General features: G+C 41.5%; 1 protein-coding gene across 2 annotated transcripts in view; it reads left to right on the plus strand.

Moving 5' to 3' along the window:
• LOC121582730 (semaphorin-4D) overlaps positions 1–27,032 on the plus strand; it is a 129,219-nt gene that overhangs the window by 51,722 nt on the left and 50,465 nt on the right. The window lies entirely within an intron of this gene.

The raw sequence follows: 27,032 nt of genomic DNA on the forward strand, positions 1-27,032 counted from the left end.
ACTCAGTAGTGAGTGTTGTAACTGAGGACAGACGATTTTTACGCGCTACGCGCTTCAGCACTTGGCGGTCCTGTTCTGTGAGCTTGTGTGGCCTACCACTTCGCGGCTGAGCCGTTGTTGCTCCTAGACGTTTCCACTTCACAATAACAGCACTTACAGTTGACCGGGGCAGCTCTAGCAGGGCAGAAATTTGAAGAACTGACTTGTTGGAAAGGTGGCATCCCATGATGATGCCACATAGAAAGTCACTGAGCTCTTCATAAAGGCCATTCTACTGCCAATGTTTGTCTATGGAGATTGCATGGCTGTGTGCTCGATTTTATACCATTGTCAGCAACGGGTGTGGCTGAAATAATAGCCCAATCCACTAATTTGAAGTGGCGTCCGCATACTTTTGTATATATATTGTAGCTAGCTTTGTTTGCTATATCCAAAATGTACTGTAGCCTAACACTATAGCTAGCTATATAGCTAATGTTAGCTAGCTTGCCTTAGCGCATCTCACTAGGAGCAAAACTGGAGAATAAAATGGATGACTAAGAGTAAAGGAAGACTTTGGCTTTGACTCATATTAGTCTTTGAGTAACTATACCTGTGTGTTGTAGCTAGCTAACTACCATGTGTCTATGATATGTGTAATATTCTGCATCGTGCTGCTACAGTAGGAATACAGACAGTACACGATTTCCCATGAAAGTCTAATAGCGCTTTTGTCATTGTCTTACAAACAATACCGCTTGGTGGCACAGATTATCCGCTTACCTGCCTGTGTTGTTGGGGCCATTCGAGCAATTTATCCCTCACGTGATGGACAGTATGTTGGATACAAAGAAAATTATGACTCGGAAATGTGAAAGGTCCCATAACAATCTTCCCTTGTATCAACGTGACTCCAAACACCTCACTGCACCCCCCCAAATACACCATATGCAAGTATTCCCTTTGTAGAACTGTAGTATTTATTATAGGCGTTAGTAGTATATTTTTCTTCTACTGTATATGTAATACATTGCCATAACTGTTCCTGCATACTGCTGTGTAAACTCACTTCAGTCTCCAGTGCAAAGAAACTTTGTCATGAATGCAAGCCATGTCTACGTATTTGCTACATTGACAGACTAATGTACTGTTTTATTGAAACGTTTACTTGCCAACAAATAAAAGTTTCAATGATACACCAAGTCTCTGCATTATTTGTTTTAGCAGTAAGATTGCAGCTAGTTACTTCCAAATACCTTTCATGAATATCACAATGACTTGATCCAGAAGTTGATGTCAACCCTGTTTTTTTCTTCTGATGCATCTGTAATCATTTAGTCACTTGTCAGCACACAGCACACAGATAAAAAAAAAAAATCTAATGCCATTATATACTGTTCATACTTTATGTACACGAGCTAGCCATATCTATACCACAATTCAGTTGTGAGCATACTAGGCATGCTATATTATACTACATCATCAGTCTAACTGAATATGGATGTTGTGTTGGCTGAAAGTTCCAGGCAGGGTCCTGAATGTTCTTCAGCTGCTGAACCTCATCTTGTGTTGGGCAATGGCAGCTCGTCTGGCAGAACTTCATGACCTTGGACTCGTAGACTATACACTTTGGTTCTTGCCAGCCCCATGCAGTCTTTTCCTCTTCCGAGTCAGATTATTTTGAGCTTGTTCCCGGCTGAAAGCTTTCATCCAATGGGTGTACAGAATCTGTACTACTAAAGCTGGTGTCAAGGCCTTAAGCAGCATCAGGATTAGTCTTGAGGACACACTACATACACACGTACATACGTACAGGACCAGTCAAAAGTTTGGACACATACTCATTCAAGGGTTTTTCTTTATTTGTACTATTATTTAACATTGTAGAATAATAGTGAAGACATAAACTATGAAATAACACATATGGAATCATGTAGTAACCAAAAACGTGTTAAACAAATCAAAATATATATTTTATATTTGAGATTCTTCAAATAGCCACCCTTTGCCTTGATGACAGCTTTGCACACTCTTGGCATTTTCTCAACCAGCTTCACCTGGAATGCTTTTCCAACAGTCTTGAAGGAGTTCCCACATATGCTGAGCACTTGTTGGCTGCTTTTCCTTCACTCTGCCCAAATCATCCCAAACCCTCTCAATTGGGTTGAGGTTGGGGGATTGTGGAGGCCAGGTCATCTGATGCAGCAATCACTCTCCTTGGTAAAATAGTCCTTACACAGCCTGGAGGTGTGTTGGGTCATTGCCCTGTTGAAAAACAAATGATAGTCCCACTAAGCCCATACCAGATGGGATGGCGTATCGCTGCAGAATGCTGTGGTAGCCATGCTGGTTAAGTGTGTGCCTTGAATTCTAAATAAATCACAGACAGTGTCATCAGCAAAGCACCCCCACACCATAGCGCCACCACCTCCATGCTTTACGGTGGGAACTAAACATGCAGAGATCATCCGTTCACCCACACCGCGTCTCACAAAGACACGGCGGTTTGAACCAAAAATCTCAAAATTTCCATCGGTCTATTGTCCATTGCGTGTGTTTCTTGGCCCAAGCAGGTCTCTTCTTCTTATTGGTGTCCTTTAGTATTGGTTTCTTTGCAGCAATTTGTCCATGAATGGCTGATTCACGCAGTCTCCTCTGAACAGTTGATGTTGATGTTGATGTGTCTGTTACTTGAACTCTGTGAAGCATTTATTTCGGCTGCAATCTGAGGTGCAGTTAACTCTCTAATGAACTTATCCTCTGCAGCAGGTAACTCTGGGTCTTCCTTTCCTGTGGCAGTCCTCATAGGAGCCAGTTTCATCATAGCGCTTGATGTTTTTTGCGACTGCACTTGAAGAAACGTTCAAAGTTCTTGCAATGTTCCGGATTGACTGACCTTCATGTCTTAAAGTAATGATGGACTGTCGTTTGTCTTTGCTTATTTGAGCTGTTCTTGCCATAATATGGACTTGGTCTTTTACCAAATATGGCTATCTTCTGTATACCACCCCTACCTTGTCACAACACAACTGATTGGCTGAAACGCATTAAGAAGGAAAGGAATTCCACAAATTAACTTTTAACAAGGCACACCTTTTAATTGAAATTCATTCCAGGTGACTACCTCATGAAGCTGGTTGAGAGAATGCCAAGAGTGTGCAAAGCTGTCATCAAGGCAAAGGGTGGCTACTTCTCAAATATATGATTCCATATGTTATTTCAAAGTTTTGATGTCTTCTATTATTCTACGATGTAGAAAAGAGTAAAAATAAAGAAAAACCCTTGAATGAGTAGGTGTTCTAAAACTCTGTGTGTGTGAGACTTACACTAGTTCCTGGTGCTACGTTTGAGGTTGTTTCCGCTGCAGATGCTAACGGGATGGACTCTGTAAATAGAACACATTGGCCAGTCACGTTTGCCTCTGCGGTAGTTAGTTAGCTAATGGTTAGATACGGTCCGGTTGGCTGTTGCTAACATAGCTAGCGTTAGCTTGCAAAGTAACAAATCACATCGCCAGATAGCATCTGGCTATTTACATTGATTTGCTTTGGAATGTCTAGCCAGCGTATTATGAAAGCTTGATAGCTACATTTCGATTTAGATAATCAAATGTGGTTCGCTACGTAATTACGTTAGCTAAGTTCGCAACGTTACCTCTGCTCAACTTCTTAGTAAAGTAACCGATGAAACGTTACAAGAAGCCTGTGCTTATTTGTAGTTTGCACATCAAGGTACTGAGCACCACACCATGACTAAACTTTACAGTTGTTGTCGACATAAAAAAAAAAAAGTTATTCGCAAGCTGATGTTCTATGAACGAATGGCTGGTCCAGTGAGTAATGTTATCTACCTGTTGAACCCATTCTCAACTGGATCCACCTCGACATTGGTGGTACTACGTCCACCTGACAGGTGTGGCATATCAAGAAGTTGATTAAACAGCATGCTCATTACACAGGTGCACCTTGTGCTGAGGACAATAAAAGGTCACTCTAAAATGTGCAGCTGTTGCCAGAAAATGTAATGTTCATTTCTCTACCATAAGCAGCCTCCAACGTAGTTTTAGAGCATTTGGCAGTACGTCCATCCGGCCTCACAACCGCAGACCACGTGTATGGCATCTTGTGGGCGAGCGGTTTGCTGATGTCAACATTGTGAACAGAGTGCCCCATGGTGACGGTGGGGTTATGGTATGGGTAGGCAGGCATAAGCTATGGACAATGAACAAAATTGCATTTTATCCATGGCGATTTGAATGCACAGAGATACAGTGGGGGAAAAAAGTATTTAGTCAGCCACCAATTGTGCAAGTTCTCCCACTTAAAAAGATGAGAGAGGCCTGTAATTGTCATCATAGGTACACGTCAACTATCACAGACAAATTGAGGAAAAAAAATCCAGAAAATCATATTTGTAGGATTTTTAATGAATTTATTTGCAAATTATGGTGGAAAATAACTATTTGGTCACCTACAAACAAGCAAGATTTCTGCCTCTCACAGACCTGTAATTTCTTCTTTGAGGCTCCTCTGTCCTCCACTCGTTACCTGTATTAATGGCACCTGTTTGAACTTGTTTTCAGTATAAAAGACACCTGTCCACAACCTCAAACAGTCACACTCCAAACTCCACTATGGCCAAGACCAAAGAGCTGTCAAAGGACACCAGAAACAAAATTGTAGACCTGCACCAGGCTGGGAAGACTGAATCTGCAATAGGTAAGCAGCTTGGTTTGAAGAAATCAACTGTGGGAGCAATTATTAGGAAATGGAAGACATACAAGATCACTGATAATCTCCCTCGATCTGGGGCTCCACGCAAAATCTCACCCCGTGGGGTCAAAATGATCACAAGAACGGTGAGCAAAAATCCCAGAACCACACGGGGGGACCTAGTGAATGACCTGCAGAGAGCTGGGACCAAAGTAACAAAGCCTACCATCAGTAACACACTACACCGCCAGGGACTCAAATCCTGCAGTGCCAGACGTGTCCCCCTGCTTAAGCCAGTACATGTCCAGGCCCGTCTGAAGTTTGCTAGAGTGCATTTGGATGATCCAGAAGAGGATTGGGAGAATGTCATATGGTCAGATGAAACCAAAATAGACCTTTTTGGTAAAAACTCAACTCGTCGTGTTTGGAGGACAAAGAATGCTGAGTTGCATCCAAAGAACACCATACCTACTGTGAAGCATGGGGGTGGAAACATCATGCTTTGGGGCTGTTTTTCTGCAAAGGGACCAGGACGACTGATCCGTGTAAAGGAAAGAATGAATGGGGCCATGTATCGTGAGATTTTGAGTGAAAACCTCCTTCCATCAGCAAGGGCATTGAAGATGAAACGTGGCTTGGTCTTTCAGCATGACAATGATCCCAAACACACCGCCTGGGCAACGAAGGAGTGGCTTCGTAAGAAGCATTTCAAGATCCTGAAGTGGCCTAGCCAGTCTCCAGATCTCAACACCATAGAAAATCTTTGGACGGAGTTGAAAGTCCGTGTTGCCCAGCGACAGCCCCAAAACATCACTGCTCTAGAGGAGATATGCATGGAGGAATGGGCCAAAATACCAGCAACAGTGTGTGTGAAAACCTTGTGAAGACTTACAGAAAACGTTTGACCTGTGTCATTGCCAACAAAGGGTATATAAGAACTTTTGTTATTGACCAAATACTTATTTTCCACCATAATTTGCAAATAAATTCATTTAAAATCCTACAATGTGATTTTCAGGATTTTTTTTTTCTCATTTTGTCTGTCATAGTTGACGTGTACCTATGATGAAAATTACAGGCCTCTCTCATCTTTTTAAGTGGGAGAACTTGCACAATTGGTGGCTGACTAAATACTTGTTTTCCCCACTGTACAATGACGAGATCCTGAGGCCCATTGTCGTGCAAGAGAGGCAGTTGTCAAGAGAGCAGAACCAGAATGGCACTCAGGCTAACTAACGCTACCTATCACTAAGAGAGATGTGTTCTAATATGCACACCCACACACCATTCAGATTGAAGCAATGTGTTGGCCATGCATTCTAAGTGGTGCGCTGGTGTTTACATTGGAACAAAGTTTCTAATGTATCCTAAGTGTTCATACTACCAGCCACTCAAATGTTTTTTAATGCTATAATTACTCCAACAAAATACAAAAAAACAGATGAGCAGGCTTTAATGTTTCTAAAACAAATGTATTACAAGTAATGTGGTATATTGTTTAATTTCATTTTTTGTGACCAGTCTTTTTAACCAAAATATCACAGATGAAACAAAAATGGTTACTGTGATAATGTGACTCCAGTCATGTTTGTGCCTGTGAGATTGAGAGAACCTTACTAGCAGCCATGTTGAACAAAACAATGTAAATAGCCAAGAAACACAACGACAGTCTCACTTCAGTAGACTTTAGTTTCAAGTAAATTAGCCAAAGTTTATGCCTGTGCACAGCCCCCAGCCAGGCAGTGTTGCAGAGCAAGGTGGGATAGGATATACGATTCGTAGTTCTTTGACTTTGTGCGATTAATTTACCAGCTATGAAACAAAACAGCAGAAATACTTTGAAAACAACTAATGTGATTATACGTGACTATTTCTATTCACAGATGCGAGTGAAATACTCGCACTGTGGAGCCCTGACCACCCACCAACTTGGCTGGTGAAATGGACATCTTACCCGCCAATGCAATATCTACACGCATTTGGCAGATGGCTGGAGTTCATTTTAGACCCTGCTCTGGATCTACGTGTACTACAGCGTGTTCCAGTTCCCAACAATATCCAGCAACTTTGCACAGCTATTGCAGAGGAGTGGGACAACATTCCACGGGCCACAATCAACAGCCTGATCAACTCTATGCAAATGAGATGTCGTGCTGCATGAGGCAAATGGTGGTCACACACACCAGATACTGACTGGTTTTCTGATCCACCTCCCTGCCTTTTTAAAAAAGCTATCTGTGACCAACAGATGCATATCTGTATTCCCAGTCATGTGAAATCCATAGATTAGGGCCTAATTTATTTCAATTGACTGATTTCCTTATAATGAACTGTAACTCAGTAAAATCTTTAAAATTGTTCCATGTTGCAATTTATGTTTTTGTTCAGTATACTTTGGTGATTGTTCTCCACTGGTTACTTTTTTCTTATCACAACAGGTCACACATTTTTCTGCGATGATTGCACACCGCGGTATTTCACCTAACATATACGGGAGCTTGTCATTGTTTGATTTGTTTTCAAATTATTTTGGGGTCCTTGTAATCTGAGGTAAATCTGTGTCTCTTATATCATCGTACATTTGTCAGGAGGTGAGGAAGTGCAGATCAGTTTCCATCTAATTTTGTGGGCAGTGGACACAGCCTGTCTTCTCTGGCGGCCTCTCAATAGCAAGGCTACGCTCACTGAGTCTGTACATTGTAAAAAATATATATACAGTGGGGAGAACAAGTATTTGATACACTGCCGATTTTGCAGGTTTTCCTACTTACAAAGAATGTAGAGGTCTGTAATTTTTATCATATGTACACTTCAACTGTGAGAGACGGAATCTAAAACAAAAATCCAGAAAATCACATTGTATGATTTTTAAGTAATTTGCATTTTATTGTATTTGATACATCAGAAAAGCAGAACTTAATATTTGGTACAGAAACCTTTGTTTGCAATTACAGAAATCATATGTTTCCTGTAGGTTTGCAAACACTGCAGCAGGGATTTTGGCCCACTCCTCCATACAGACCTTCTCCAGATCCTTCAGGTTTCGGGGCTGTCGCTGGGCAATACGGACTTTCAGCTCCCTCCAAAGATTTTCTATTGGGTTCAGGTCTGGAGACTGGCTAGGCCACTCCAGGACCTTGAGATGCTTCTTACGGAGCCACTCCTTAGTTGCCCTGGCTGTGTGTTTCGGGTCGTTGTCATGCTGGAAGACCGAGCCACGACCCATCTTCAATGCTCTTACTAAGGGAAGGAGGTTGTTGGCCAAGATCTCGCGATACATGGCCCCATCCATCCTCCCCTCAATACGGTGCAGTCATCCTGTCCCCTTTGCAGAAAAACATCCCCAAAGAATGATGTTTCCACCTCCATGCTTCACGGTTGGGATGGTGTTCTTGGGGTTGTACTCATCCTTCTTCTTCCTCCAAACACAGCGAGTGGAGTTTAGACCAAAAAGCTATATTTTTGTCTCATCAGACCACATGACCTTCTCCCATTCCTCCTCTGGATCATCCAGATGGTCATTGGCAAACTTCAGATGGGCCTGGACATGCGCTGGCTTGAGCAGGGGGACCTTGCGTGCGCTGCAGGATTTTAATCCATGACGGCGTAGTGTGTTACTAATGGTTTTCTTTGAGACTGTGGTCCCAGCTCTCTTCAGGTCATTGACCAGGTCCTGCCCTGTAGTTCTGGGCTGATCCCTCACCTTCCTCATGATCATTGATGCCCCACGAGGTGAGATCTTGCATGAAGCCCCAGACCGAGGGTGATTGACCGTTATCTTGAACTTCTTCCATTTTCTAATAATTGCGCCACCAGTTGTTGCCTTCTCACCAAGCTGCTTGCCTATTGTCATTTTGCCCATCCCAGCCTTGTGCAGGTCTACAATTTTATCCCTGATGTCCTTACACAGCTCTCTGGTCTTGGCCATTGTGGAGAGGTTAGAGTCTGTTTGATTGAGTGTGTGGACAGGTGTCTTTTATACAGGTAACGAGTTCAAACAGGTGCAGTTAATACAGGTAATGAGTGGAGAACAGGAGGGCTTCTTAAAGAAAAACAAACAGGTCTGTGAGAGACGGAATTCTTACTGGTTGGTAGGTGATCAAATACTTATGTCATGCAATAAAATGGAAATTAATTACTTAAAAATCATACAATGTGATTTTCTGGATTTTTGTTTTAGTTTCCGTCTCACAGTTGAAGTGTACCTATGATAAAAATTACAGACCTCTACATGCTTTGTAAGTAGGAAAACCTGCAAAATCGGCAGTGTATCAAATACTTGTTCTCCCCACTGTATATCTATCATTCACAGTGGTCAGATAGTCTGCCACCATGTACTGTCGGTTTTGGACCAAATAACATTAATAGCATTCGAGATTTTGTAACGCTTTCCCAATGGGTAATATAATTCTATTTTTGTTTCATTATAATTTGTTTGGACCAGATTGTCTTAGTGCTGTCGTGAGGCTTTGTTGGGTTGGTAGTGGTTTGTGAACTTAGCCTCAGGACTAGCTGGATGAGGGGACTTTTCTCTATCTTCATCTCTTGGCATTTCAGGGCTTTATAGTGGTAGGAGTGGGGGTCGCTTGTTTTAAGGTGGTTATAGAATTTGATTGCTTATTTTGGATATTAATAAGTAATGGATATTGGCCTAATTCTGCACTTTGTGCATTATTTGGGGCTTTTCTCTGTCCACTAAGAATGTTTTTGCAGGATTTTATTTGGATGTTTGTCTCCCATTTAAAGAAAATCTTGATTGGTTAGAGGACCCCACACTTTACTTCCATACAGTAATTATTTCAACTGTAGATTTTAATAATTTGAGACAGGTTCTAATTGGTATGTCAATTTGAATTTGTCTTTTGATAGCGTAAAAATCCCTTCTTGCTATCTCTTTCAGTTCATTGACAGCCAAGCAGAAATGACCCATACAGCTTATTTTTATGCCAAGATATTAATAGACTTTGTGTTCTGTCTTTCATTCCTACTGTGAAATTCTCTTGGGATTTTGATATTTTTTGGAAAATCATGGTTTTTGTCTTGAAGTTTACTGTCAGGGACCATGTCTTACTGAACTGATGTAGGATATTTAGATTATATATTGTAGACCCTCTTTTGTGGGTGACAACCGAACTACAGTGTGTTCGTAAAGTATTCAGACCCCTTCACTTTTTCCACATTTTGCTACGTTACAGCCTTATTCTAAATAAAACAAATTATACTTTTTTTCCCTAATCAATCTACACACAATGCCCCATAATGACAAAGCTATATTTCAGTTTTTTTATTTTTATAAATTAGCAAAAAAATTCTACAAACCTGTTTTTGCTTTGTCATTATGGGGTATTCTGTGTAGATTGAGGGGGGGGGGGGGGGGGGCTATTTAATCAATTTTAGAATAAGGCTGTAATGTAAGAAAGTGGAAAAAGTGAAGTGGTCTGAATACTTTATGAATGAACTGCATACTGAACAAAAACATGCAAGAATTTCAAAGATTTTACTGAATTACAGTTCATATAAAGAAATCATTTACATTTACATTTTAGTCATTTAGCAGGCGCTCTTATCCAGAGCGACTTACAGGAGCAATTAGGGTTAAGTGCCTTGCTCAAGGGCACATCGACAGATTTTTCACCTAGTCGGAAGAACCAGCGACCTTTCGGTTACTTGCACAACGCTCTTAACCACTAAGCTACCTGCCGCCCCAGTCAATTGAAATAAATTCATTAGACCTTAATTTATGGATTTCACATGACTGGGCAGGGATGAAGCCATGGGTGGGCCTAGGAGGGCATAGGCCCACCGACTGGGGAGCCAGGCCCAGACTATACGTTTTTCCCCACAAAACGGCTTTATTACAGACAAATACTCTTCAGTTTCATCAGCTGTCCGGGTGGTTGGTCTCAGACAATCCCGCAGGTGAAGAAGCTGGAAGTGGAGGTCCTGGGCTGGCGTGGTTACACATGGTCTGCGGTTGTGAGGCCAGTTGGACTTACTGCCAAATTCTCTGAAACGACGTTGCTAGAGAAATAAACATAAAATTATCTGGCAACAGCTCTGGTGGACATAAGACATCTGTGGCATTGTGTTGTGTGACAACTGCACATTTTAGTGGCCTTTTATTTTCCCCAGCACAAGGTGCACCTGTGTAGTGATCATGCTGTTTAATCAGCTTCTTGATATGCTTGGTAAAGGAGAAATTCTCACTAACAGGGATGTAAACAAATTTCTGCTCAATCTGAGAGAAATACGCTTTTTGTGCACATGGAAAAATTCTGGGATCTTTTATTTCAGCTCATGAAACATGGGACCAAAACTTTACATGTTGCGCTTATATTTCTGTTCAGTATAGCTCGTCTGCGTACAGCAGAAATTTAACTTCTGTTTCATGCAGGGTGAGACCAGGTGCTGTGGACTTTTCTAATAGTTTAGCCAAATCATTTATATACAGTATATGTTAAATAGAGTGGCGCTTAGGCTACAACTCTGAGTGAAGTACACATTTTCTCTCTCTCTCTCTGCCCCTCTCTCTCGCTGCCTTTCTCGCTCTGCCTCTGTCCCTCTCTCTCTAACCCTCTCTGCTGGAGTTGCTCTGTAGCCTATGTCATACACTATCTTGAAAAGGAGGCAATATAATGCTAGCTAGTCACGTTTCTAGCTTCTAGTGGTCAGTTGTTTCACTCCAGGATCTAACACTAATTGTTCCCTCTAGAGTTGTAACTAACTAGCCTGTTGCAAACATCTGCCTCTTACCTAATCATACTGCAGCTAGATTGCACACTCCTTTTGATACTATTTCACCTGTCTAACATTTGACATCTCTTGGTTGGGATATACAGTATGTATCCCTACAGTAAGTGGGAGGCTGACCGCGTGTGCAAGGCTGACAGCGATGCCTTTCTCAATGGTTACAGCTGTGATCAGTCCTGTCAGCACTGTCCAAACACACACACACACACACACACACACACACACACACACACACACACACACACACACATTGGGCTGCACCTGTTCAGCACCCTGACAGAGAGAAGTTAGCCCCTGCAAGGCAAGGGAACGTGGAGCTGGACTGGTAACATCCACAGGCCCCAGAATGATAACACTCCTTTGTTACTGCATCAGTGGTAGGCCTACAGTACACAGTTTAGTTTGTGTTCAAAAGTTTTAAAACAAGTAGGAACATAGAAAATATTGCTGAAAACTGACAAAGATTGTTTTGGTACAGAGAGATCCTTTTCAACCAGCTAAGCCTTTACCAGCAGATGTTCTTTTACAATGGAAGTCTGTATGTATTTATTTTTGTCATGGTGTTTTTGATTTGTAAAGTGATGAGCTTGTTGACAAGCTGTCCGGCGGATCAAAGGTATCTTAGCAACTAGTGTTCCACGGTATACCAAAACGGTGTTACTTTTTCGATACTAGAACATGAAAAAACTTTCGGTGCTAGAATTAGTTACTTTCTGTACTTCTGCCAAATGTGTCACACGTCATATACGGATTGAGAGGATCATGTCCGTCTAGTAATTTGTCTGAATCTTCTCAAGGAGGCAGTAGCTAGCCAGGCTGCGCTTGCGCTTGCAACTGACACAGCGCAAGCCACTTTTGAGAAGCAAGCAAGAAGAGAGAAAATGCCGACAGCATGGCTTTTCAAATGAAATCATACCTCCACGCCCGCAGCTTGTTGACAAAACTGGCTGCAGAAGCGAACTATGGGAATACTTTGATTACAGAGCAGATGAGGCCCAGCCCACTGAAACAACTAAGCAAAAGTTGTTACGAAGCAGTGCAGTGCAGTGCAAGGGAGGTTTAACGTTGGTTCCAAAACAACATAAATATTTTACACATGACATTTGCATTGTAACGTTACGAATACAGCAAAGAGCTGCTGTTTTTATGAGTAAGTTCATGTTTGATATTCAGCACTGTCAACACTTTGTTCAACACCTTTTTATAAGCCATAACATGCACTTTCTCCCTACTTCCACTAACACTACAATCAGCACTGCAGCTGCAATGAATGAGTATAGCAAAGTGTTCTGATAAGTTTGCGTTGTTATTAATATAGAGGAATATTGTCTTTTTTTAATATAGAGGAATATTTTGCTTTCTCTGGTCATGGGAGTAACAACATGAATTGGTGCATGAGGCAGAAATAATGTTTTGCGACTTGAGTAATGTAGTGCGCCATCAGCTGGAAGACTGTTCCTTTTTCTCAGTGGAGGGAGGGTGAGAGGAGGGAGGGTGAGAGGATGTACGGTGAGTCGGGTGAGAGGCAGCCTGAACAACATGGACAGGGCAATTCAAACACAGCCAATGTGCAGTGATCATGTATTGGGCCTATAGCCTACTGCACAAACCTCATTCCTACACAACTGTTTTTAATTGGTTATATCATTTTTCTTTATCTGAGCAGTAGATCTCTGCTTGCATTTTGACTCAGTGATCTTGACTCAAAGGTCGGTGACCACTGATTTAATATATTACATTATTTAGCTGTAATGAATTATAGGTCACGTGAATGTAATTTGACCCAATATGGCCATAGATGAGCAAATTAACCCTTTAAAAAAAAAATGCAATTGTACAATTATTTTGTCTGCTCTGATTCTCCAATATGGTTTTGCATAAGGAAATTTGAAGGTATTCTTATGTTATTTAATATGGTGTTATATTTTTTGTAGGAAATTGAATATAATTTATTTTAATTTGTTCTACCAGTTATCAACATATTGCTCAATGTAAAAAAATTAAAATATAGCCCAGTGGTTATTCTGTAGTTATTCTGACTTGATCTAATGTATTGTTTTGTTTTTTGTTGCTGTGGTATCGTTTCGGTATAGAGTATTATGATACTAAACCTGGTATCGGTATCGAAGTAAAAAATCTGGTATTGTGACAACACTTTTAGCAACTAGCATTGGGGGTGATGCCCCCCCGTGAGTGGCTCGGGAACAAAGACCCCTCAATATGGGACTACTTAAGATTCATGCATCTCTGATCAGCCCTGCTACTGCTGCACATCCCCCATCACATCCCAGTCTCACCCCTCATCTCAGCTCATTTTGTTTTTATCTGGCATGCTCACCAGCAGCAAACATTTACACACAAGATATCAGCAGATATGCCAGTAAATGTGGTGTTTAATCCAATGGAAGGGTTCTAGTTTGTCTTGAGGAAAATACAATTCTATGACATCTAGCATGTCAGACATTTTAAGTGTTTTAATCAAAAATGTATATTGTATAAATCTTTGGATCTACCACAGTATTACACAAACCTTGATGTCCAAGTAAACAACCTTCCCCATTTGGAAACATTCCAAGTGCACATTGCAGTAGAGTTTGTCAAGAGATTAGAGTCGAATTCTTAAACTGGTTGTGGAAGCGGTTTGAAAATGATCTGCTTCAAGTATTCCCAGATTTGTAAATACAGCCCTGCTATTGTACAGAACTCCCTCTTTTTGTGATGTTTCTAAAGCCAGATTTGGGCTTTAATACTTGTAGACAGGGATTATTTCTGTTGAAACCCAAGCCTTTGTAATCCACCCCAGTGCACAGTGCAGATCAGAAACCAACAGTCCTCTGCGTACACCTCTCTGTGGTGATTGTGAACACTGGAATTTCACCCAGTTCTTTTTTTTGTTCTGTATAACTAAATGTTTTACTGTGGCAATGGCTGGCGGCGTTGCATTGCACCGATGGGGACAGACTCTAGGACAGACATGTTTACGTAGATTTCGCCAAATGTAGTTTACACAGCTAGCATTGGCTGTTTGCATGCGAATAGACATATTTTTAAACCCTGATGGACCAGTCCTCCACCCGGCTAGGCTTAGTGACCAAACAGTCAGATAACACACAAATAACAAACATCTGCTGAGCCAAAGTTGAACTCCTAAACTAGTCTGTATTGGATTTGGACAAAGCCTTTTCAATTTATCTGAAAGCAAGGCTGTCCAGCTCTTCCAAGCTGCTAACAGCAGAGGCATCAAATGGGAGGAGAGTGGGAACTCAGTCAATACTAAACCACCACCTCTCTATATAATTTATCTCCCCTTTCCCCTCTTCTCTGTCAACCGGCACTCTCTGCTTCCTCTCTCTCTCTGGCTCGTACCTGCCCCTCCTTCTTTTCTCTCTCCCCTCCCCCACTCGTCAGCATGCTGACAGGGCTGTCAGTGGAGTGTGGATGTTAATAGATGGTAGGCATTGTCCCAAATGGCATCCTATTCCCTATGTAGTGCACTACTTTTGAGTAAGGCCCTATAAGGCTCTGGTCAAAAGTGGTACACTATATAAGGAATAGGGTGCCATTTGGGATTGAGCCAAAGTGTGACGGCACAGATTAGAATGTGGAGTGGAGCAGGCCAGTTAGGTGGGGTGTCTTTACTGGAAAGGCCACATGGCCTCGGTATGAGTGGCGTTTCTCAGCCAGTCTGTCAGTCTACCATGCGTATGAAGAGTGTTCATGTCAGCCTCAGGGGGACCACAGCTACATATATACCATGAGGCCAAGGCTCAGGATTCGGGGACCAGCCTGTTGCAGTCTGAGGGGCTGAGAGTGGATGGTCTGAGTGTGACTAGTAGTTCCTATGACCATGTGTTCCACCTACTTCCTCTCTCTTATAGGGCAGGCTGCATTATCAATCCATCAAGGCATTGATAGACTGATCTGAACTTTATTTTCTCATTGAAGTGCGCATTTGTTGTGAAGTAGGTCATTTGTTAGAAGTGAAAGGGTGCCTCTTATTCAGCATCCCCTCATCAATTAGAGATTAAGACCCTGTGACACCTTGACTTCCTCTGGTCTGTCTGCCGTGTCACCAGGGCGGGGCAGGGGTCTACGCTGCCCGTCAGCCAGGGCTCAATTGAGACGTGTCTGGAGCCGTTGTCGCGTTTTTTGGAAGTCAAGTGATGCCGAGTCAAACTGTTTCCTCAGTACGTAGAGGGGGATGTGACCCCTAACCTATAGCTCATCAATTTGGTGCGCTGTCAGCGTTGAGGCAGGAGGAACCACGGTCGAGATGGGATTTTGGCGATGTGAGGGTGGCGAATAAAGGGCGTTACCTTTATTTGGGGGTTGCCATCTTTGTTGTGTCTGTCTAAGGACACAGGCTCCAGCGGAAGGATAACCCTCAATATCTTGATCTAAATATCCCAAATAAGTCACCATGTCGCTTGAAACTAAGAATGTTAAGTAATGATGATTGCTGATACATGAGTTTAGATTTGAAAACATTGTCAAAGTTAAATGATGCATACGCTGATGCGCAATTTGAATATTTACTGGATTCCGAATCACAAAAGGATTCCCAATATCTCTGCAATTATTATTTGACAGATATTTGAAAAAGAAAGATCCGAAGAGCTTACAATTTAAACAAAATGGCATGCCTTTTAAAAACGTTGTGTACTGTTTTATTTTTTCATTTTAGTCTATTGTTTTTGTGCACCAATATTTCTGCATGACTTGATATGATTGTCCTTTGTTTAGCACACGAACTCACCCCAAAAATGCTAATTAATTCAATGTTTGTGTTCATTTTGTGACCTGAATTCAATTGTCTGGAAGATTGTATCTTATAATGGGATAATGATCTCTGCTGCATTGCCAGGGGCTGAAGTCCAGTACAATGGGACCCTTCTTCTTTGGGTTTCATCTAATCATCTTTTTTTAATTTAGCCTTTATTTAACCAGGATATCCATTGAGGTTAAGAATGTCTATTGAATGTCTATTTCAAGAGAAACCTTTCAAATGGTGATGCAAGCTGGTTTCCTTGTAAAAAAAAAAGGAATGTTTTCATAAATTGAGTTTGTGGTTAGCTTAGCTAATGTTGGTGTATCCATCTTAGTTCATGTTTAAACCTGGTTATATTGTGCTTTTGAATCCTAACCATCAAAGGTGAACAGAGAAGGTGAGCCCATATGTTTTTTTGACACCAGTTTTAATTATATATTTTGAGTTGAGTGCAGGAGGGCAAGGCTTTATCCCCTGTTATCTTGATTAGCCCCTCTTCTCTTGAAGGGGAAAATGCATTCACTCTTTTGACGCACTTTAATGTTGCTTAGGGAGGAAATGGGAGGCTTGTTCAGGGGAAAGGGAAAGTGTTGTGAATGGAGGAGGGTTGGCCATCTGTCAGTAGAACTCTGTTCTGTTTTTTCCTGTCTTCTATAGGTCGTTATCAATAAAACATCACAATACGGTGCAGAATGCTCGATTTGGCTGCTGGGGGGCAAGGAGACCCCCAGCTCCGCTAAAACTATTGACAACTATGTGCCGTTTTCAAGGGATTGTTAAATAAATATTATAACTATTTGGTTTTCAAATCATCACCTCTTGAAGAGCATAGTCAGAACCACACATTTGTGATTATTCCACATTTACCTCTATCCTCAGTTATACTGAAAATAACTTTTGGAAAGAGCTTGACATCGGCAAATCCTCATCCTGGTAAACTTGTCAGTCGGGCTTCTGTCATCACCACTATAGATAGCAAGCAAATCAAACAATATTTGTATATAGCCATCTATTTTATCCCCTGAGAGTTAGCTTGTTAATTAACCATATTGACATGATCTATTGTTAGCCAACTTGACGTGGTCCATCAATCATTGTAGCCTATCATGCCTGTCAGCAGCAATCGTGATTAAACGCTCTTAAAAACAATGTTGAAAAGTGGTTAATGTTAGTTAAATTCGCTAAGTAGGCCTACGTTGGTTGGAGAAAAAAAGTACATTAGGTCTACTTACCACTGTTTAGCCAACTGTACAAAGTTTCTACCAGTAGCTTGCAAAGTAAACATTCAGCTAACGGTAGCCTTCATCGGCAAATGCGCCCTTCTGCTGCTTGACAAGCAGTTCCCATAAAGGATCCGGAATTAACCTACATACTTGTCAGCTGTAGTTCACTTTTGTTTTATATCACTCAAATATCCAATTAATGGGGGCCAATATTGAGGAAGATTGTGAGGCAATACTCTCACGTATCTGAAATTACAATTGATGTTTACTGATCATGAAAATCATGCAGTTACTGTATATCTCTGATGATAGAGCTAAATGTGTACAACTGTTTTTGCATGGAATAATCAGAAATGTGTAGTTCTATGCTCTTCAAGAGATGATGATATTCCAACCAAATAATTTGGCAATTTTACAGTCTCTTGAAAACGGCACGAGTTGTCAATGGTTTTAGCGGAGCTGGGGGTCTCTGCTCCCCAGCAGGGAAATCGAACGCTCTGCACCTTGTTGTGACATTTTATTGATAACAACCAATTAATTCCACTTCTATTCCTGCAATAAATATGAAAGACAAAATGGATGCAGCATTACCGCAAAAATGGAAGAGGAAAGTGGAAGGGGGAAAAAGTAAGGAACTTGTCTGTCGGCCCTACATAAAAGACCATAATTGGTTAAAGAAAATTGTGATAAATAAAAAAGTATACCACTTTCATTAAGGACCAAAGGATTGACAGCCGTTCCAAATAGTTGGGAAGAGATTTTTGACGTACCGATTCCATGGCATAGTGTGTATGAACTGATACGCAAAACGCCTGATTCAAAACTTAGAATTATTCAATTTAAATTATTATATAAAATTCTTGCTACCAATAGAATGTTATTTATATGGGGGATACAATCTTCCCAGCTCTGCAGATTCTGCTGCGAAGAGACAGAATCATTAGATCATTTGTTTTGGTACTGTCCATTTGTAGCTTGTTTTTGGTCACAGGTCCAGGAATGGCTGAAGGATTGCAATATTTACCTGTAGCTAACCCTGCAGATACAGTGCCTTGCAAAATTATTCATCCCCCTTGGTGTTTTTCCTATTTTGTTGCATTACAACCTGTAATTTTGAATGGATTTTTTATTTGGATTTCATGTAATGGGCATACAGTCGTGGTCAAAAGTTTTGAGAAGTCTGCTGCCTCAGTTTATGATGATGGCAATTTGCATATACTCCAGAATGTTATGAAGAGTGATCAGATGAATTGCAATTAATTGCAAAGTCCCTCTTTGCCATGAAAATGAACTAAATCCCCAAAAAACATTTCCACTGCATTTCAGCCCTGCCACAAAAGGACCAGCTGACATCATGTCAGTGATTCTCTCGTTAACACAGGTGAGAGTGTTGACGAGGACAAGGCTGGAGATCACTCTGTCATGCTGATTGAGTTAGAATAACAGACTGGAAGCTTTAAAAGGAGGGTGGTGCTTGAAATCACTGTTCATCCTCTGTTAACCATGGTTACCTGCAAGGAAACACATGCCGTCATCATTGCTTTGCACAAAAAGGGCTTCACAGGCAAGGATATTGGTGCTAGTAAGATTGCACCTAAATCAACCATTTATCGGATCATCAAGAACTTAAAGGAAAGAGGTTCAATTGTTGTGAAGAAGGCTTCAGGGCGACAAAGAAAGTCCAGCAAGCGCCAGGACCGTCTCCTAAAGTTGATTCAGCTGCGGGATCGGGGCACCACCAGTGCAGAGCTTGCTCAGGAATGGCAGCAGGCAGGTGTGAGTGCATTTGCACGCACAGTGAGGCAAACAATTTTGGAGGATGGCCTGGTGTCAAGAAGGGCAATGAGGAAACCATTTCTCTCCAGGAAAAACATCAGGGACAGACTGATATTCTGCAAAAGGTACAGGGATTGGACTGCTGAGGACTGGGGTAAAGTCATTTTCTCTGAATCCCCTTCCGATTGTTTGGGGCATTCGGAAAAAACCTTGTCCGGAGAAGACAAGGTGAGCGCTACCATCAGTCCTGTGTCCTGCCAACAGTAAAGCGTTCTGAGACCATTCATGTGTTGGGTTGCTTCTCAGCCAAGGGAGTGGGCTCACTCACAATTTTGCCTAAGAACACAGCCATGAATAAAGAACGGTACCAACACATCCTCCGAGAGAAACTTCTCCCTACCATCCAAGAACAGTTTGGTGACGACCAATGCATTTTCCAGCATGATGGAGCACCTTGCCATAAGGCAAAAGTGATAACTAAGTGGCTCGGGGAACAAAACATCGACATTTTGGGTCCATGGCCAGGAAACTCCCCAGACCTTAATCCCATTGAGAACTTGTGGTCAATCCTCAAGAGGCAGGTGGACAAACAAAAACCCACAAATTCTGACAAACTCCAAGCATTGATTGTGCAAGAATGGGCTGCCATCAGTCAGGATGTGGCCCAGAAATTAATTGACAGCATGCTAGGGCGGTTTGCAGAGGTCTTGAAAAAAAAGGTTGAACACTGCAAATATTGACTCTTTGCATAAACTGAATGTAATTGTCAATAAAAGCCTTTGACACTTATAGAATGCTTGTAATTATACTTCAGTATACCATAGTAACATCTGACAAAAATATCTAAAAACACTGAAGCAGCAAACTTTGTGAAGACCAATACTTGTCATTCTCAAAACTTTTGACCATGACTGTACACAACATTTTTATTTGGATTTCATGTAATGGACATACACAAAATAGTCCAAATTGGTGAAGTGAAATGAAAAAATAACCTCTTTCAAAAAATGTAAAAAAATTAATAACGGAAAAGTGGTGCCCCTAAATAAGATCTGGTGCAACCAATTACCTTCAGAAGTCACATAATAAATAAAGTCCACCTGTGTGCAATCTAAGTGTCACATGATCTGTCACATGATCTCAGTGTATATACACCTGTTCTGAAAGGCCCACGAGTCTGCAACACTACTAAGCAAGGGGCACCACCAAGCAAGCGGCACCATGAAGACCAAGGAGCTCTCCAAACAGGTCAGGGTTGGGTTATAAAAAAAAATCTGAAACTTTGAACATCCCACGGAGCACCATTTTAAAATCCATTATAAAAAAATGTAAAGAATATGGCACCACAACAAACCTGCCAAGAGAGGGCCGCCCACCAAGGAGGGCATTAATCAGAGAGGCAACAAAGAGACCAAAGACATCCCTGAAAAGCTGCAAAGCTCCACAGCGGAGATTGGAGTATCTGTCCATAGGACCACTTTAAGCCGTACACTCCACAGAGCTGGGCTTTACGGAGGAGTGACAAGATAAAAGCCATTGCTTAAAGAAAGAAATGAGCAAACACGTTTGGTGTTTGCCAAAAGGCATGTGGGAGACTCCCCAAAGATATGGAAGCAGGTACTCTAGTCAGATGAGACTAAAATTGAGCTTTTTTGCCATCAAGGAAAATGCTATGTCTGGCGCAAACCCAACACCTCTCATCACCCCGAGAACACCATCCACACTGTGAAGCATGGTGGTGGCAGCATCATGCTGTGGTAATGTTTTTCATCGGCAGGGACTGGGAAACTGGTCAGAATTGAAGGAATGATGGATGGCGCTAAATACAGGGAAATTCTTGAGGGAAACCTGTTTCAGTCTTCCAGAGATTTGAGACTGGGACGGAGTTTCACCTTCCAGCCGGACAATGACCCTAAGCATACTGCTAAAGCAATTCTCGAGTGGTTTAAGGGGAAACATTCTTGGAATGGCCTAGTCAAAGACCAGACCTCAATCCAATTGAGAATCTGTGGTATGACTTAAAAATTGCTGTACACCAGCAGAACCCATTCAACTTGAAGGAGTTGGAGTAGTTTTGCCTTGAAGAATGGGCAAAAATCCCAGTGGCTAGATGTGCCAAGCTTATAGAGACATGCCCCAAGAGACTTGCAGCTGTAATTGCTATAAAAGGTGGCTCTACAAAGTATTGACTTTTGGGGGGGTGGAATAGTTGGATGGTGTTAAGAGATAGATGTGAGGTCTTGAATGAAGCTGAAGGATGGGACTAATAACAACTAACAACAACTAATTACAACAAGATAACTAATGTAAAGCATACTGTGTCCATAATAAGTATATAGGTTATAGGTTGAGAGCTTTTGTGAAAGAGCACAGTTAGAAAAATATGGCATATTAGAAGCAAACCAGATGGACATCATGAAAATTATCGGAGGAAGTTCAGCAGTCAAAACAAACAAAATATAATTATTGTAGAATTTGACTGTGTCCATTAAATGTATATAGTATGTATGGGCTGGAAGTAGAGGCCTAAGCGTTGTTGTTTACTCCAATTGGGGAAGGGGTGGTGGGGTTGGAAAGTAATGAAGGGAAATATAATTTAAAAGAGTGTTTGTGTGTGTGTGCATGGATGTGTATGTGTGTGTGTGTGTGTGTATATATGTGTGTGTGTGTGTATATATATATATATATATATATATATATATATATACACACACACACACAGTGGGGAGAACAAGTATTTGATACACTGCCGATTTTGCAGGTTTTCCTACTTACAAAGCATGTAGAGGTCTGTAATGTTTTTCACTGTGAGAGACGGAATCTAAAAAATCCAGAAAATCACATTGTATGATTTTTAAGTAATTAATTTGCATTTTATTGCATGACATAAGTATTTGATACATCAGAAAAGCAGAACTTAATATTTGGTACAGAAACCTTTGTTTGCAATTAGAGATCATACGTTTCCTGTAGGTCTTCACCAGGTTTGCACACACTGCAGCAGGGATTTTGGCCCACTCCTCCATACAGACCTTCTCCAGATCCTTCAGGTTTCGGAGCTGTCGCTGGGCAATACGGACTTTCAGCTCCCTCCAAAGATGTTCTATTGGGTTCAGGTCTGGAGACTGGCTAGGCCACTACAGGACCTTGAGATGCTTCTTACGGAGCCACTCCTTTGTTGCCCTGGCTGTGTGTTTCGGGTCGTTGTCATGCTGGAAGACCCAACCACGACCCATCTTCAATGCTCTTACTGAGGGAAGGAGGTTGTTGGCCAAGATCTCGCGATACATGGCCCCATCCATCCTCCCCTCAATACAGAGCAGTCGTCCTGTTCCCTTTGGAGAAAAGCATCCCCAAAGAATGATGTTTCCACCTCCATGCTTCACGGTTGGGATGGTGTTCTTGGGGTTGTACTCATCCTTCTTCTTCCTCCAAACACGGCGAGTGGAGTTTAGACCAAAAAGCTCTATTTTTGTCTCATCAGACCACATGACCTTCTCCCATTCCTCCTCTGGATCATCCAGATGGTCATTGGCAAACTTCAGACGGGCCTGGACATGCGCTGGCTTGAGCAGGGGGACCTTGCGTGTGCTGCAGGATTTTAATCCATGACGGCGTAGTGTGTTACTAATGGTTAACTTTGAGACTGTGGTCTCAGCTCTCTTCAGGTCATTGACCAGGTCCTGCCCTGTAGTTCTGGGCTGATCCCTCACCTTCCTCATGATCCTTGATGCCCCACAAGGTGAGAACTTGCATGGAACCCCAGACCGAGGGTGATTGACCGTCATCTTGAACTTCTTCCATTTTCTAATAATTGCGCCAACAGTTGTTGCCTTCTCACCAAGCTGCTTGCCTATTGTCCTGTAGCCCATCCCAGCCTTGTGCAGGTCTACAATTGTATCCCTAATGTCCTTACACAGCTCTCTGGTCTTGGCCATTGTGGAGAGGTTGGAGTCTGTTTGATTGAGTGTGTGGACAGGTGTCTTTTATACAGGTAACGAGTTCAAACAGGTGCAGTTAATACAGGTAATGAGTGGAGAACAGGAGGGCTTCTTAAAGAAAAGCTAACAGGTCTGTGAGAGCCGGAATTGTTACTGGTTGGTAGGTGATCAAATACTTATGTCATGCAATAAAATGCAAATTAATTACTTAGAAATCATACAATGTGATTTTCTGGATTTTTGTTTTAGATTCCGTCTCTCACAGTTGAAGTGTACCTATGATAAAAAGTACAGACCTCTACATGCTTTGTAAGTAGGAAAACCTGCAAAATCGGCAGTGTATCAAATACTTGTTCTCCCCACTGTATATATTTATTTATTTATTTATTTATTTGCAAGGGGGAAAAAAAACATATGGAGGATTGGAAGTGATGCAGACAATTACATTGATGGAAGTTACAATCTATCTGAAATATTAAAGCTGATCTACCCCCTAAAAATAAAAAATAAAAATAACGATATGGCATATAGAAGCAAACCGGATGGACATCATGAAAATGATTGACGAGGTTGAGGGTGGAGGAAGTTCAGGAGTAAAAACAAACAAAATAGAATTATTATAAAATTGACTGTGTCCATAAAATGTATATAGTATATATAAGCTAGAAGTAGAGGCCTAAGCGTTGTTGTTCACTAGTTTACTCCAATTAGGGGAGGGGTGGTGGGGTTGGAAAGTAATAAAGGGGAATATATTTATAAAAAGGATATATGTAAATATGTGTGTGTGTGTTTGTGTATGTATGTATGTATGTATGTATGTACAGTGAGGGGAAAAAGTATTTGATCCCCTGTTGATTTTGTACGTTTGCCCACTGACAAAGACATGATCAGCCTGTAATTTTAATGGTAGGTTTATTTGAACAGTGAGAGACAGAATCACAACAAAATAATCCAGAAAAACGCATGTCAAAAATGTTATAAATTGATTAGCATTTTAATGAGGGAAATAAGTATTTGGCCCCTCTGCAAAACATGATTTAGTACTTGGTGGTTAAAACCCTTGTTGGCAATCACAGACGTTTCTTGTAGTTGGCCACCAGGTTTGCACACATCTCAGGAGGGATTTTGTTCCACTTCTCTTTGCAGATCTTCTCCAAGTCATTAAGGTTTCGAGGCTGACGTTTAGCAACTCGAACCTTCAGCTCCCTCCACAGATTGTCTATGGGATTAAGGTCTGGAGACTGGCTAGGCCTCTCCAGGACCTTAATGTGCTTCTTCTTGAGCCACTCCTTTGTTGCCTTGGCTGTGTGTTTTGGGTCATTGTCATGCTGGAATACCCATCCACGACCCATTTTCAATGCCCTGGCAGAGGGAAGGAGGTTCTCACGCAAGATTTGACGGTACATGGCCCCGTCCATTGTCCCGTTGATGCGGTGAAGTTGTCCTGTCCCCTTAGCAGAAAAACACCCCCAAAGCATAATGTTTCCACCTCCATGTTTGACAGTGGGGATGGTTTTCTTGGGGTCATAGGCAGCATTCCTCCTCCTCCAAACACGGCGAGTTGAGTTGATGCCAAAGAGCTCCATTTTGGTCTCATCTGACCACAACACTTTCACCCAGTTCTCCTCTGAATCATTCAGATGTTCATTGGCAAACTTCAGACGGCCCTGTATATGTGCTTTCTTGAGCAGGGGGACCTTGCGGGCGCTGCAGGATTTCAGTCCTTCACGAACCAATTGTTTTCTTGGTGACTATGGTCCCAGCTGCCTTGAGATCATTGACAAGATCCTCCCGTGTAGTTCTAGGCTGATTCCTCACCGTTCTCATGATCATTGCAACTCCATTGCATGGAGCCCCAGGCCGAGGGAGATTGACAGTTCTTTTGTGTTTCTTACATTTGCGAATAATCGCACCAACTGTTGTCACCTTCTCACCAAGCTGCTTGGCGATTGTCTTGTAGCCCATTCCAGCCTTGTGTAGGTCTACAATCTTGTCCCTGACATCCTTGGAGAGCTCTTTGGTCTTGGCCATGGTGGAAAGTTTGGAATCTGATTGATTGATTGCTTCGGTGGACAGGTGTTTTTTATACAGGTAACAAGCTGAGATTAGGAGCACTCCTTTTAAGAGTGTGCTCCTAATCTCAGCTCGTTACCTGTATAAAAGACACCTGGGAGGCAGAAATCTTTCTGATTGAGAGGGGGTCAAATACTTATTTCCCTCATTAAAATGCAAATCAATTTATAACATTTTTGATTTTTTTTTGTTGTTATTCTGTCTCTCACTGTTCAAATAAACCTACCATTAAAATTATAGACTGATAATTTCTTTGTCAGTGGGCAAACGTACAAAATCAGCAGGGGATCAAATACTTTTTTCCCTCACTGTATGTATATATGCGAGGAAAAAAAAATATGTTTGATTTATTATTTGTTTGTTGGACACTCATTTACTGACTATTTCAGAAAATCTGTTTCCTTTTGTGGAACACATTTGGAATATTATGTTTGTTTCAAAATGATATTGGGCCATGGGAATAATCTCACGTCTGACAGCTGAACAAAAAACGACAACACATGGCTATATTATGTTAACATAGAACTTTCCCAGAATATGGTTTAACATTCTGTAGCAACAGGTTATTTTGCCTTAGGCCTAGCAGTTCTATGACTTCTACATTATATACAGTTCATTCTGAAAGTATTCAGACCAATACTTTTTTCACATTTTGTTACGTTACAGCCTTATTCTAAAATGGATTACATTTATTTCCCTCACAATCTACACACACTACACCATAGTGACAAAGCAAAAAGAGGTTTTTAGAAATGTTTGCAAATGTATTAAAATAAAAAACGGAAATATCACATTTACATAAGTATTCAGACCCTTTACTCAAATTAAAGTTGATTTGACACATGCGCCGAATAAAACAGGTGTAGACCTTACAGTGAAATGCTTACTTACAAGCCCTTAACCAACAATGCAGTTTTAAGAAAAGTAAGTGTTAAGTAAAAAATTGATAAGTAAAAAATTAAAATAACAAATAATTACATTTTTAGTCATTTAGCAGATGCTCTTATCCAGACCGACTTACAGTTAGTGAATGCATACATTTAAAAAAATATATTTTTTCATACTGGCAGGTAATTGAGGTAATATGTACATGTGGGTAGAGTTAAAGTGACTATGCATAGTTAATAAACAGTAACAGCAGCGTAAAAGAGGGGGTGGGGGGACAATGCAAATAGTCCGGGTAGCCATGATTAGCTTGGGGGTAGAAGCTTGGGGGTAGAAGCTGTAAAGAAGCCTTTTGGACCTAGACTTGGCGCTCCGGTACCGCTTGCTGTGCTGTAGCATAGAGAACAGTCTGACTAGGATGGCTTGAGTCCTTGACAATTTTGATGGCCTTCCACTGACACCGCCTGGTAGAGAGGTCCTGGATGGAAGGAAGCTTGGCCCCAGTGATGTACTGGGCCGTACGCACTATCCTCTGTAGTGCCTTGTGGTCGGAGGCCGAGCAGTTGCCATACCAGGCAGTGACGCAACTAGTCAGGATGCTCTCGATGGTGCAGCTGTAGAACTTTTTGAGGATCTGAGGATCCATGAAAAATATTTTCAGGCTCCTGAGGGGGAATAGGGTTTGTGCTGTCTTGGTGTGTTTGGACCAGTACTTTGTTGAAGCACCTTTTGGCAGTGATTACAGCCTTGAAGGGGTCTGAATACTTTCCAAACGCACTGTAACTGGTTCTCTAACATTCCCAAATATGTAGCCATAAGGGCTGTAGCCATTATACCATTACAGATGCTCTCATGGGGTTGGATAGAGTTCTGGGACCAGGCTATATGATTGTCCTTTAGTTATAAAAAGGTTGTCACTACATCT

Source organism: Coregonus clupeaformis, chromosome 15, assembly GCF_020615455.1.
Source record: "Coregonus clupeaformis isolate EN_2021a chromosome 15, ASM2061545v1, whole genome shotgun sequence".
Lineage (NCBI taxonomy): Eukaryota > Metazoa > Chordata > Actinopteri > Salmoniformes > Salmonidae > Coregonus > Coregonus clupeaformis.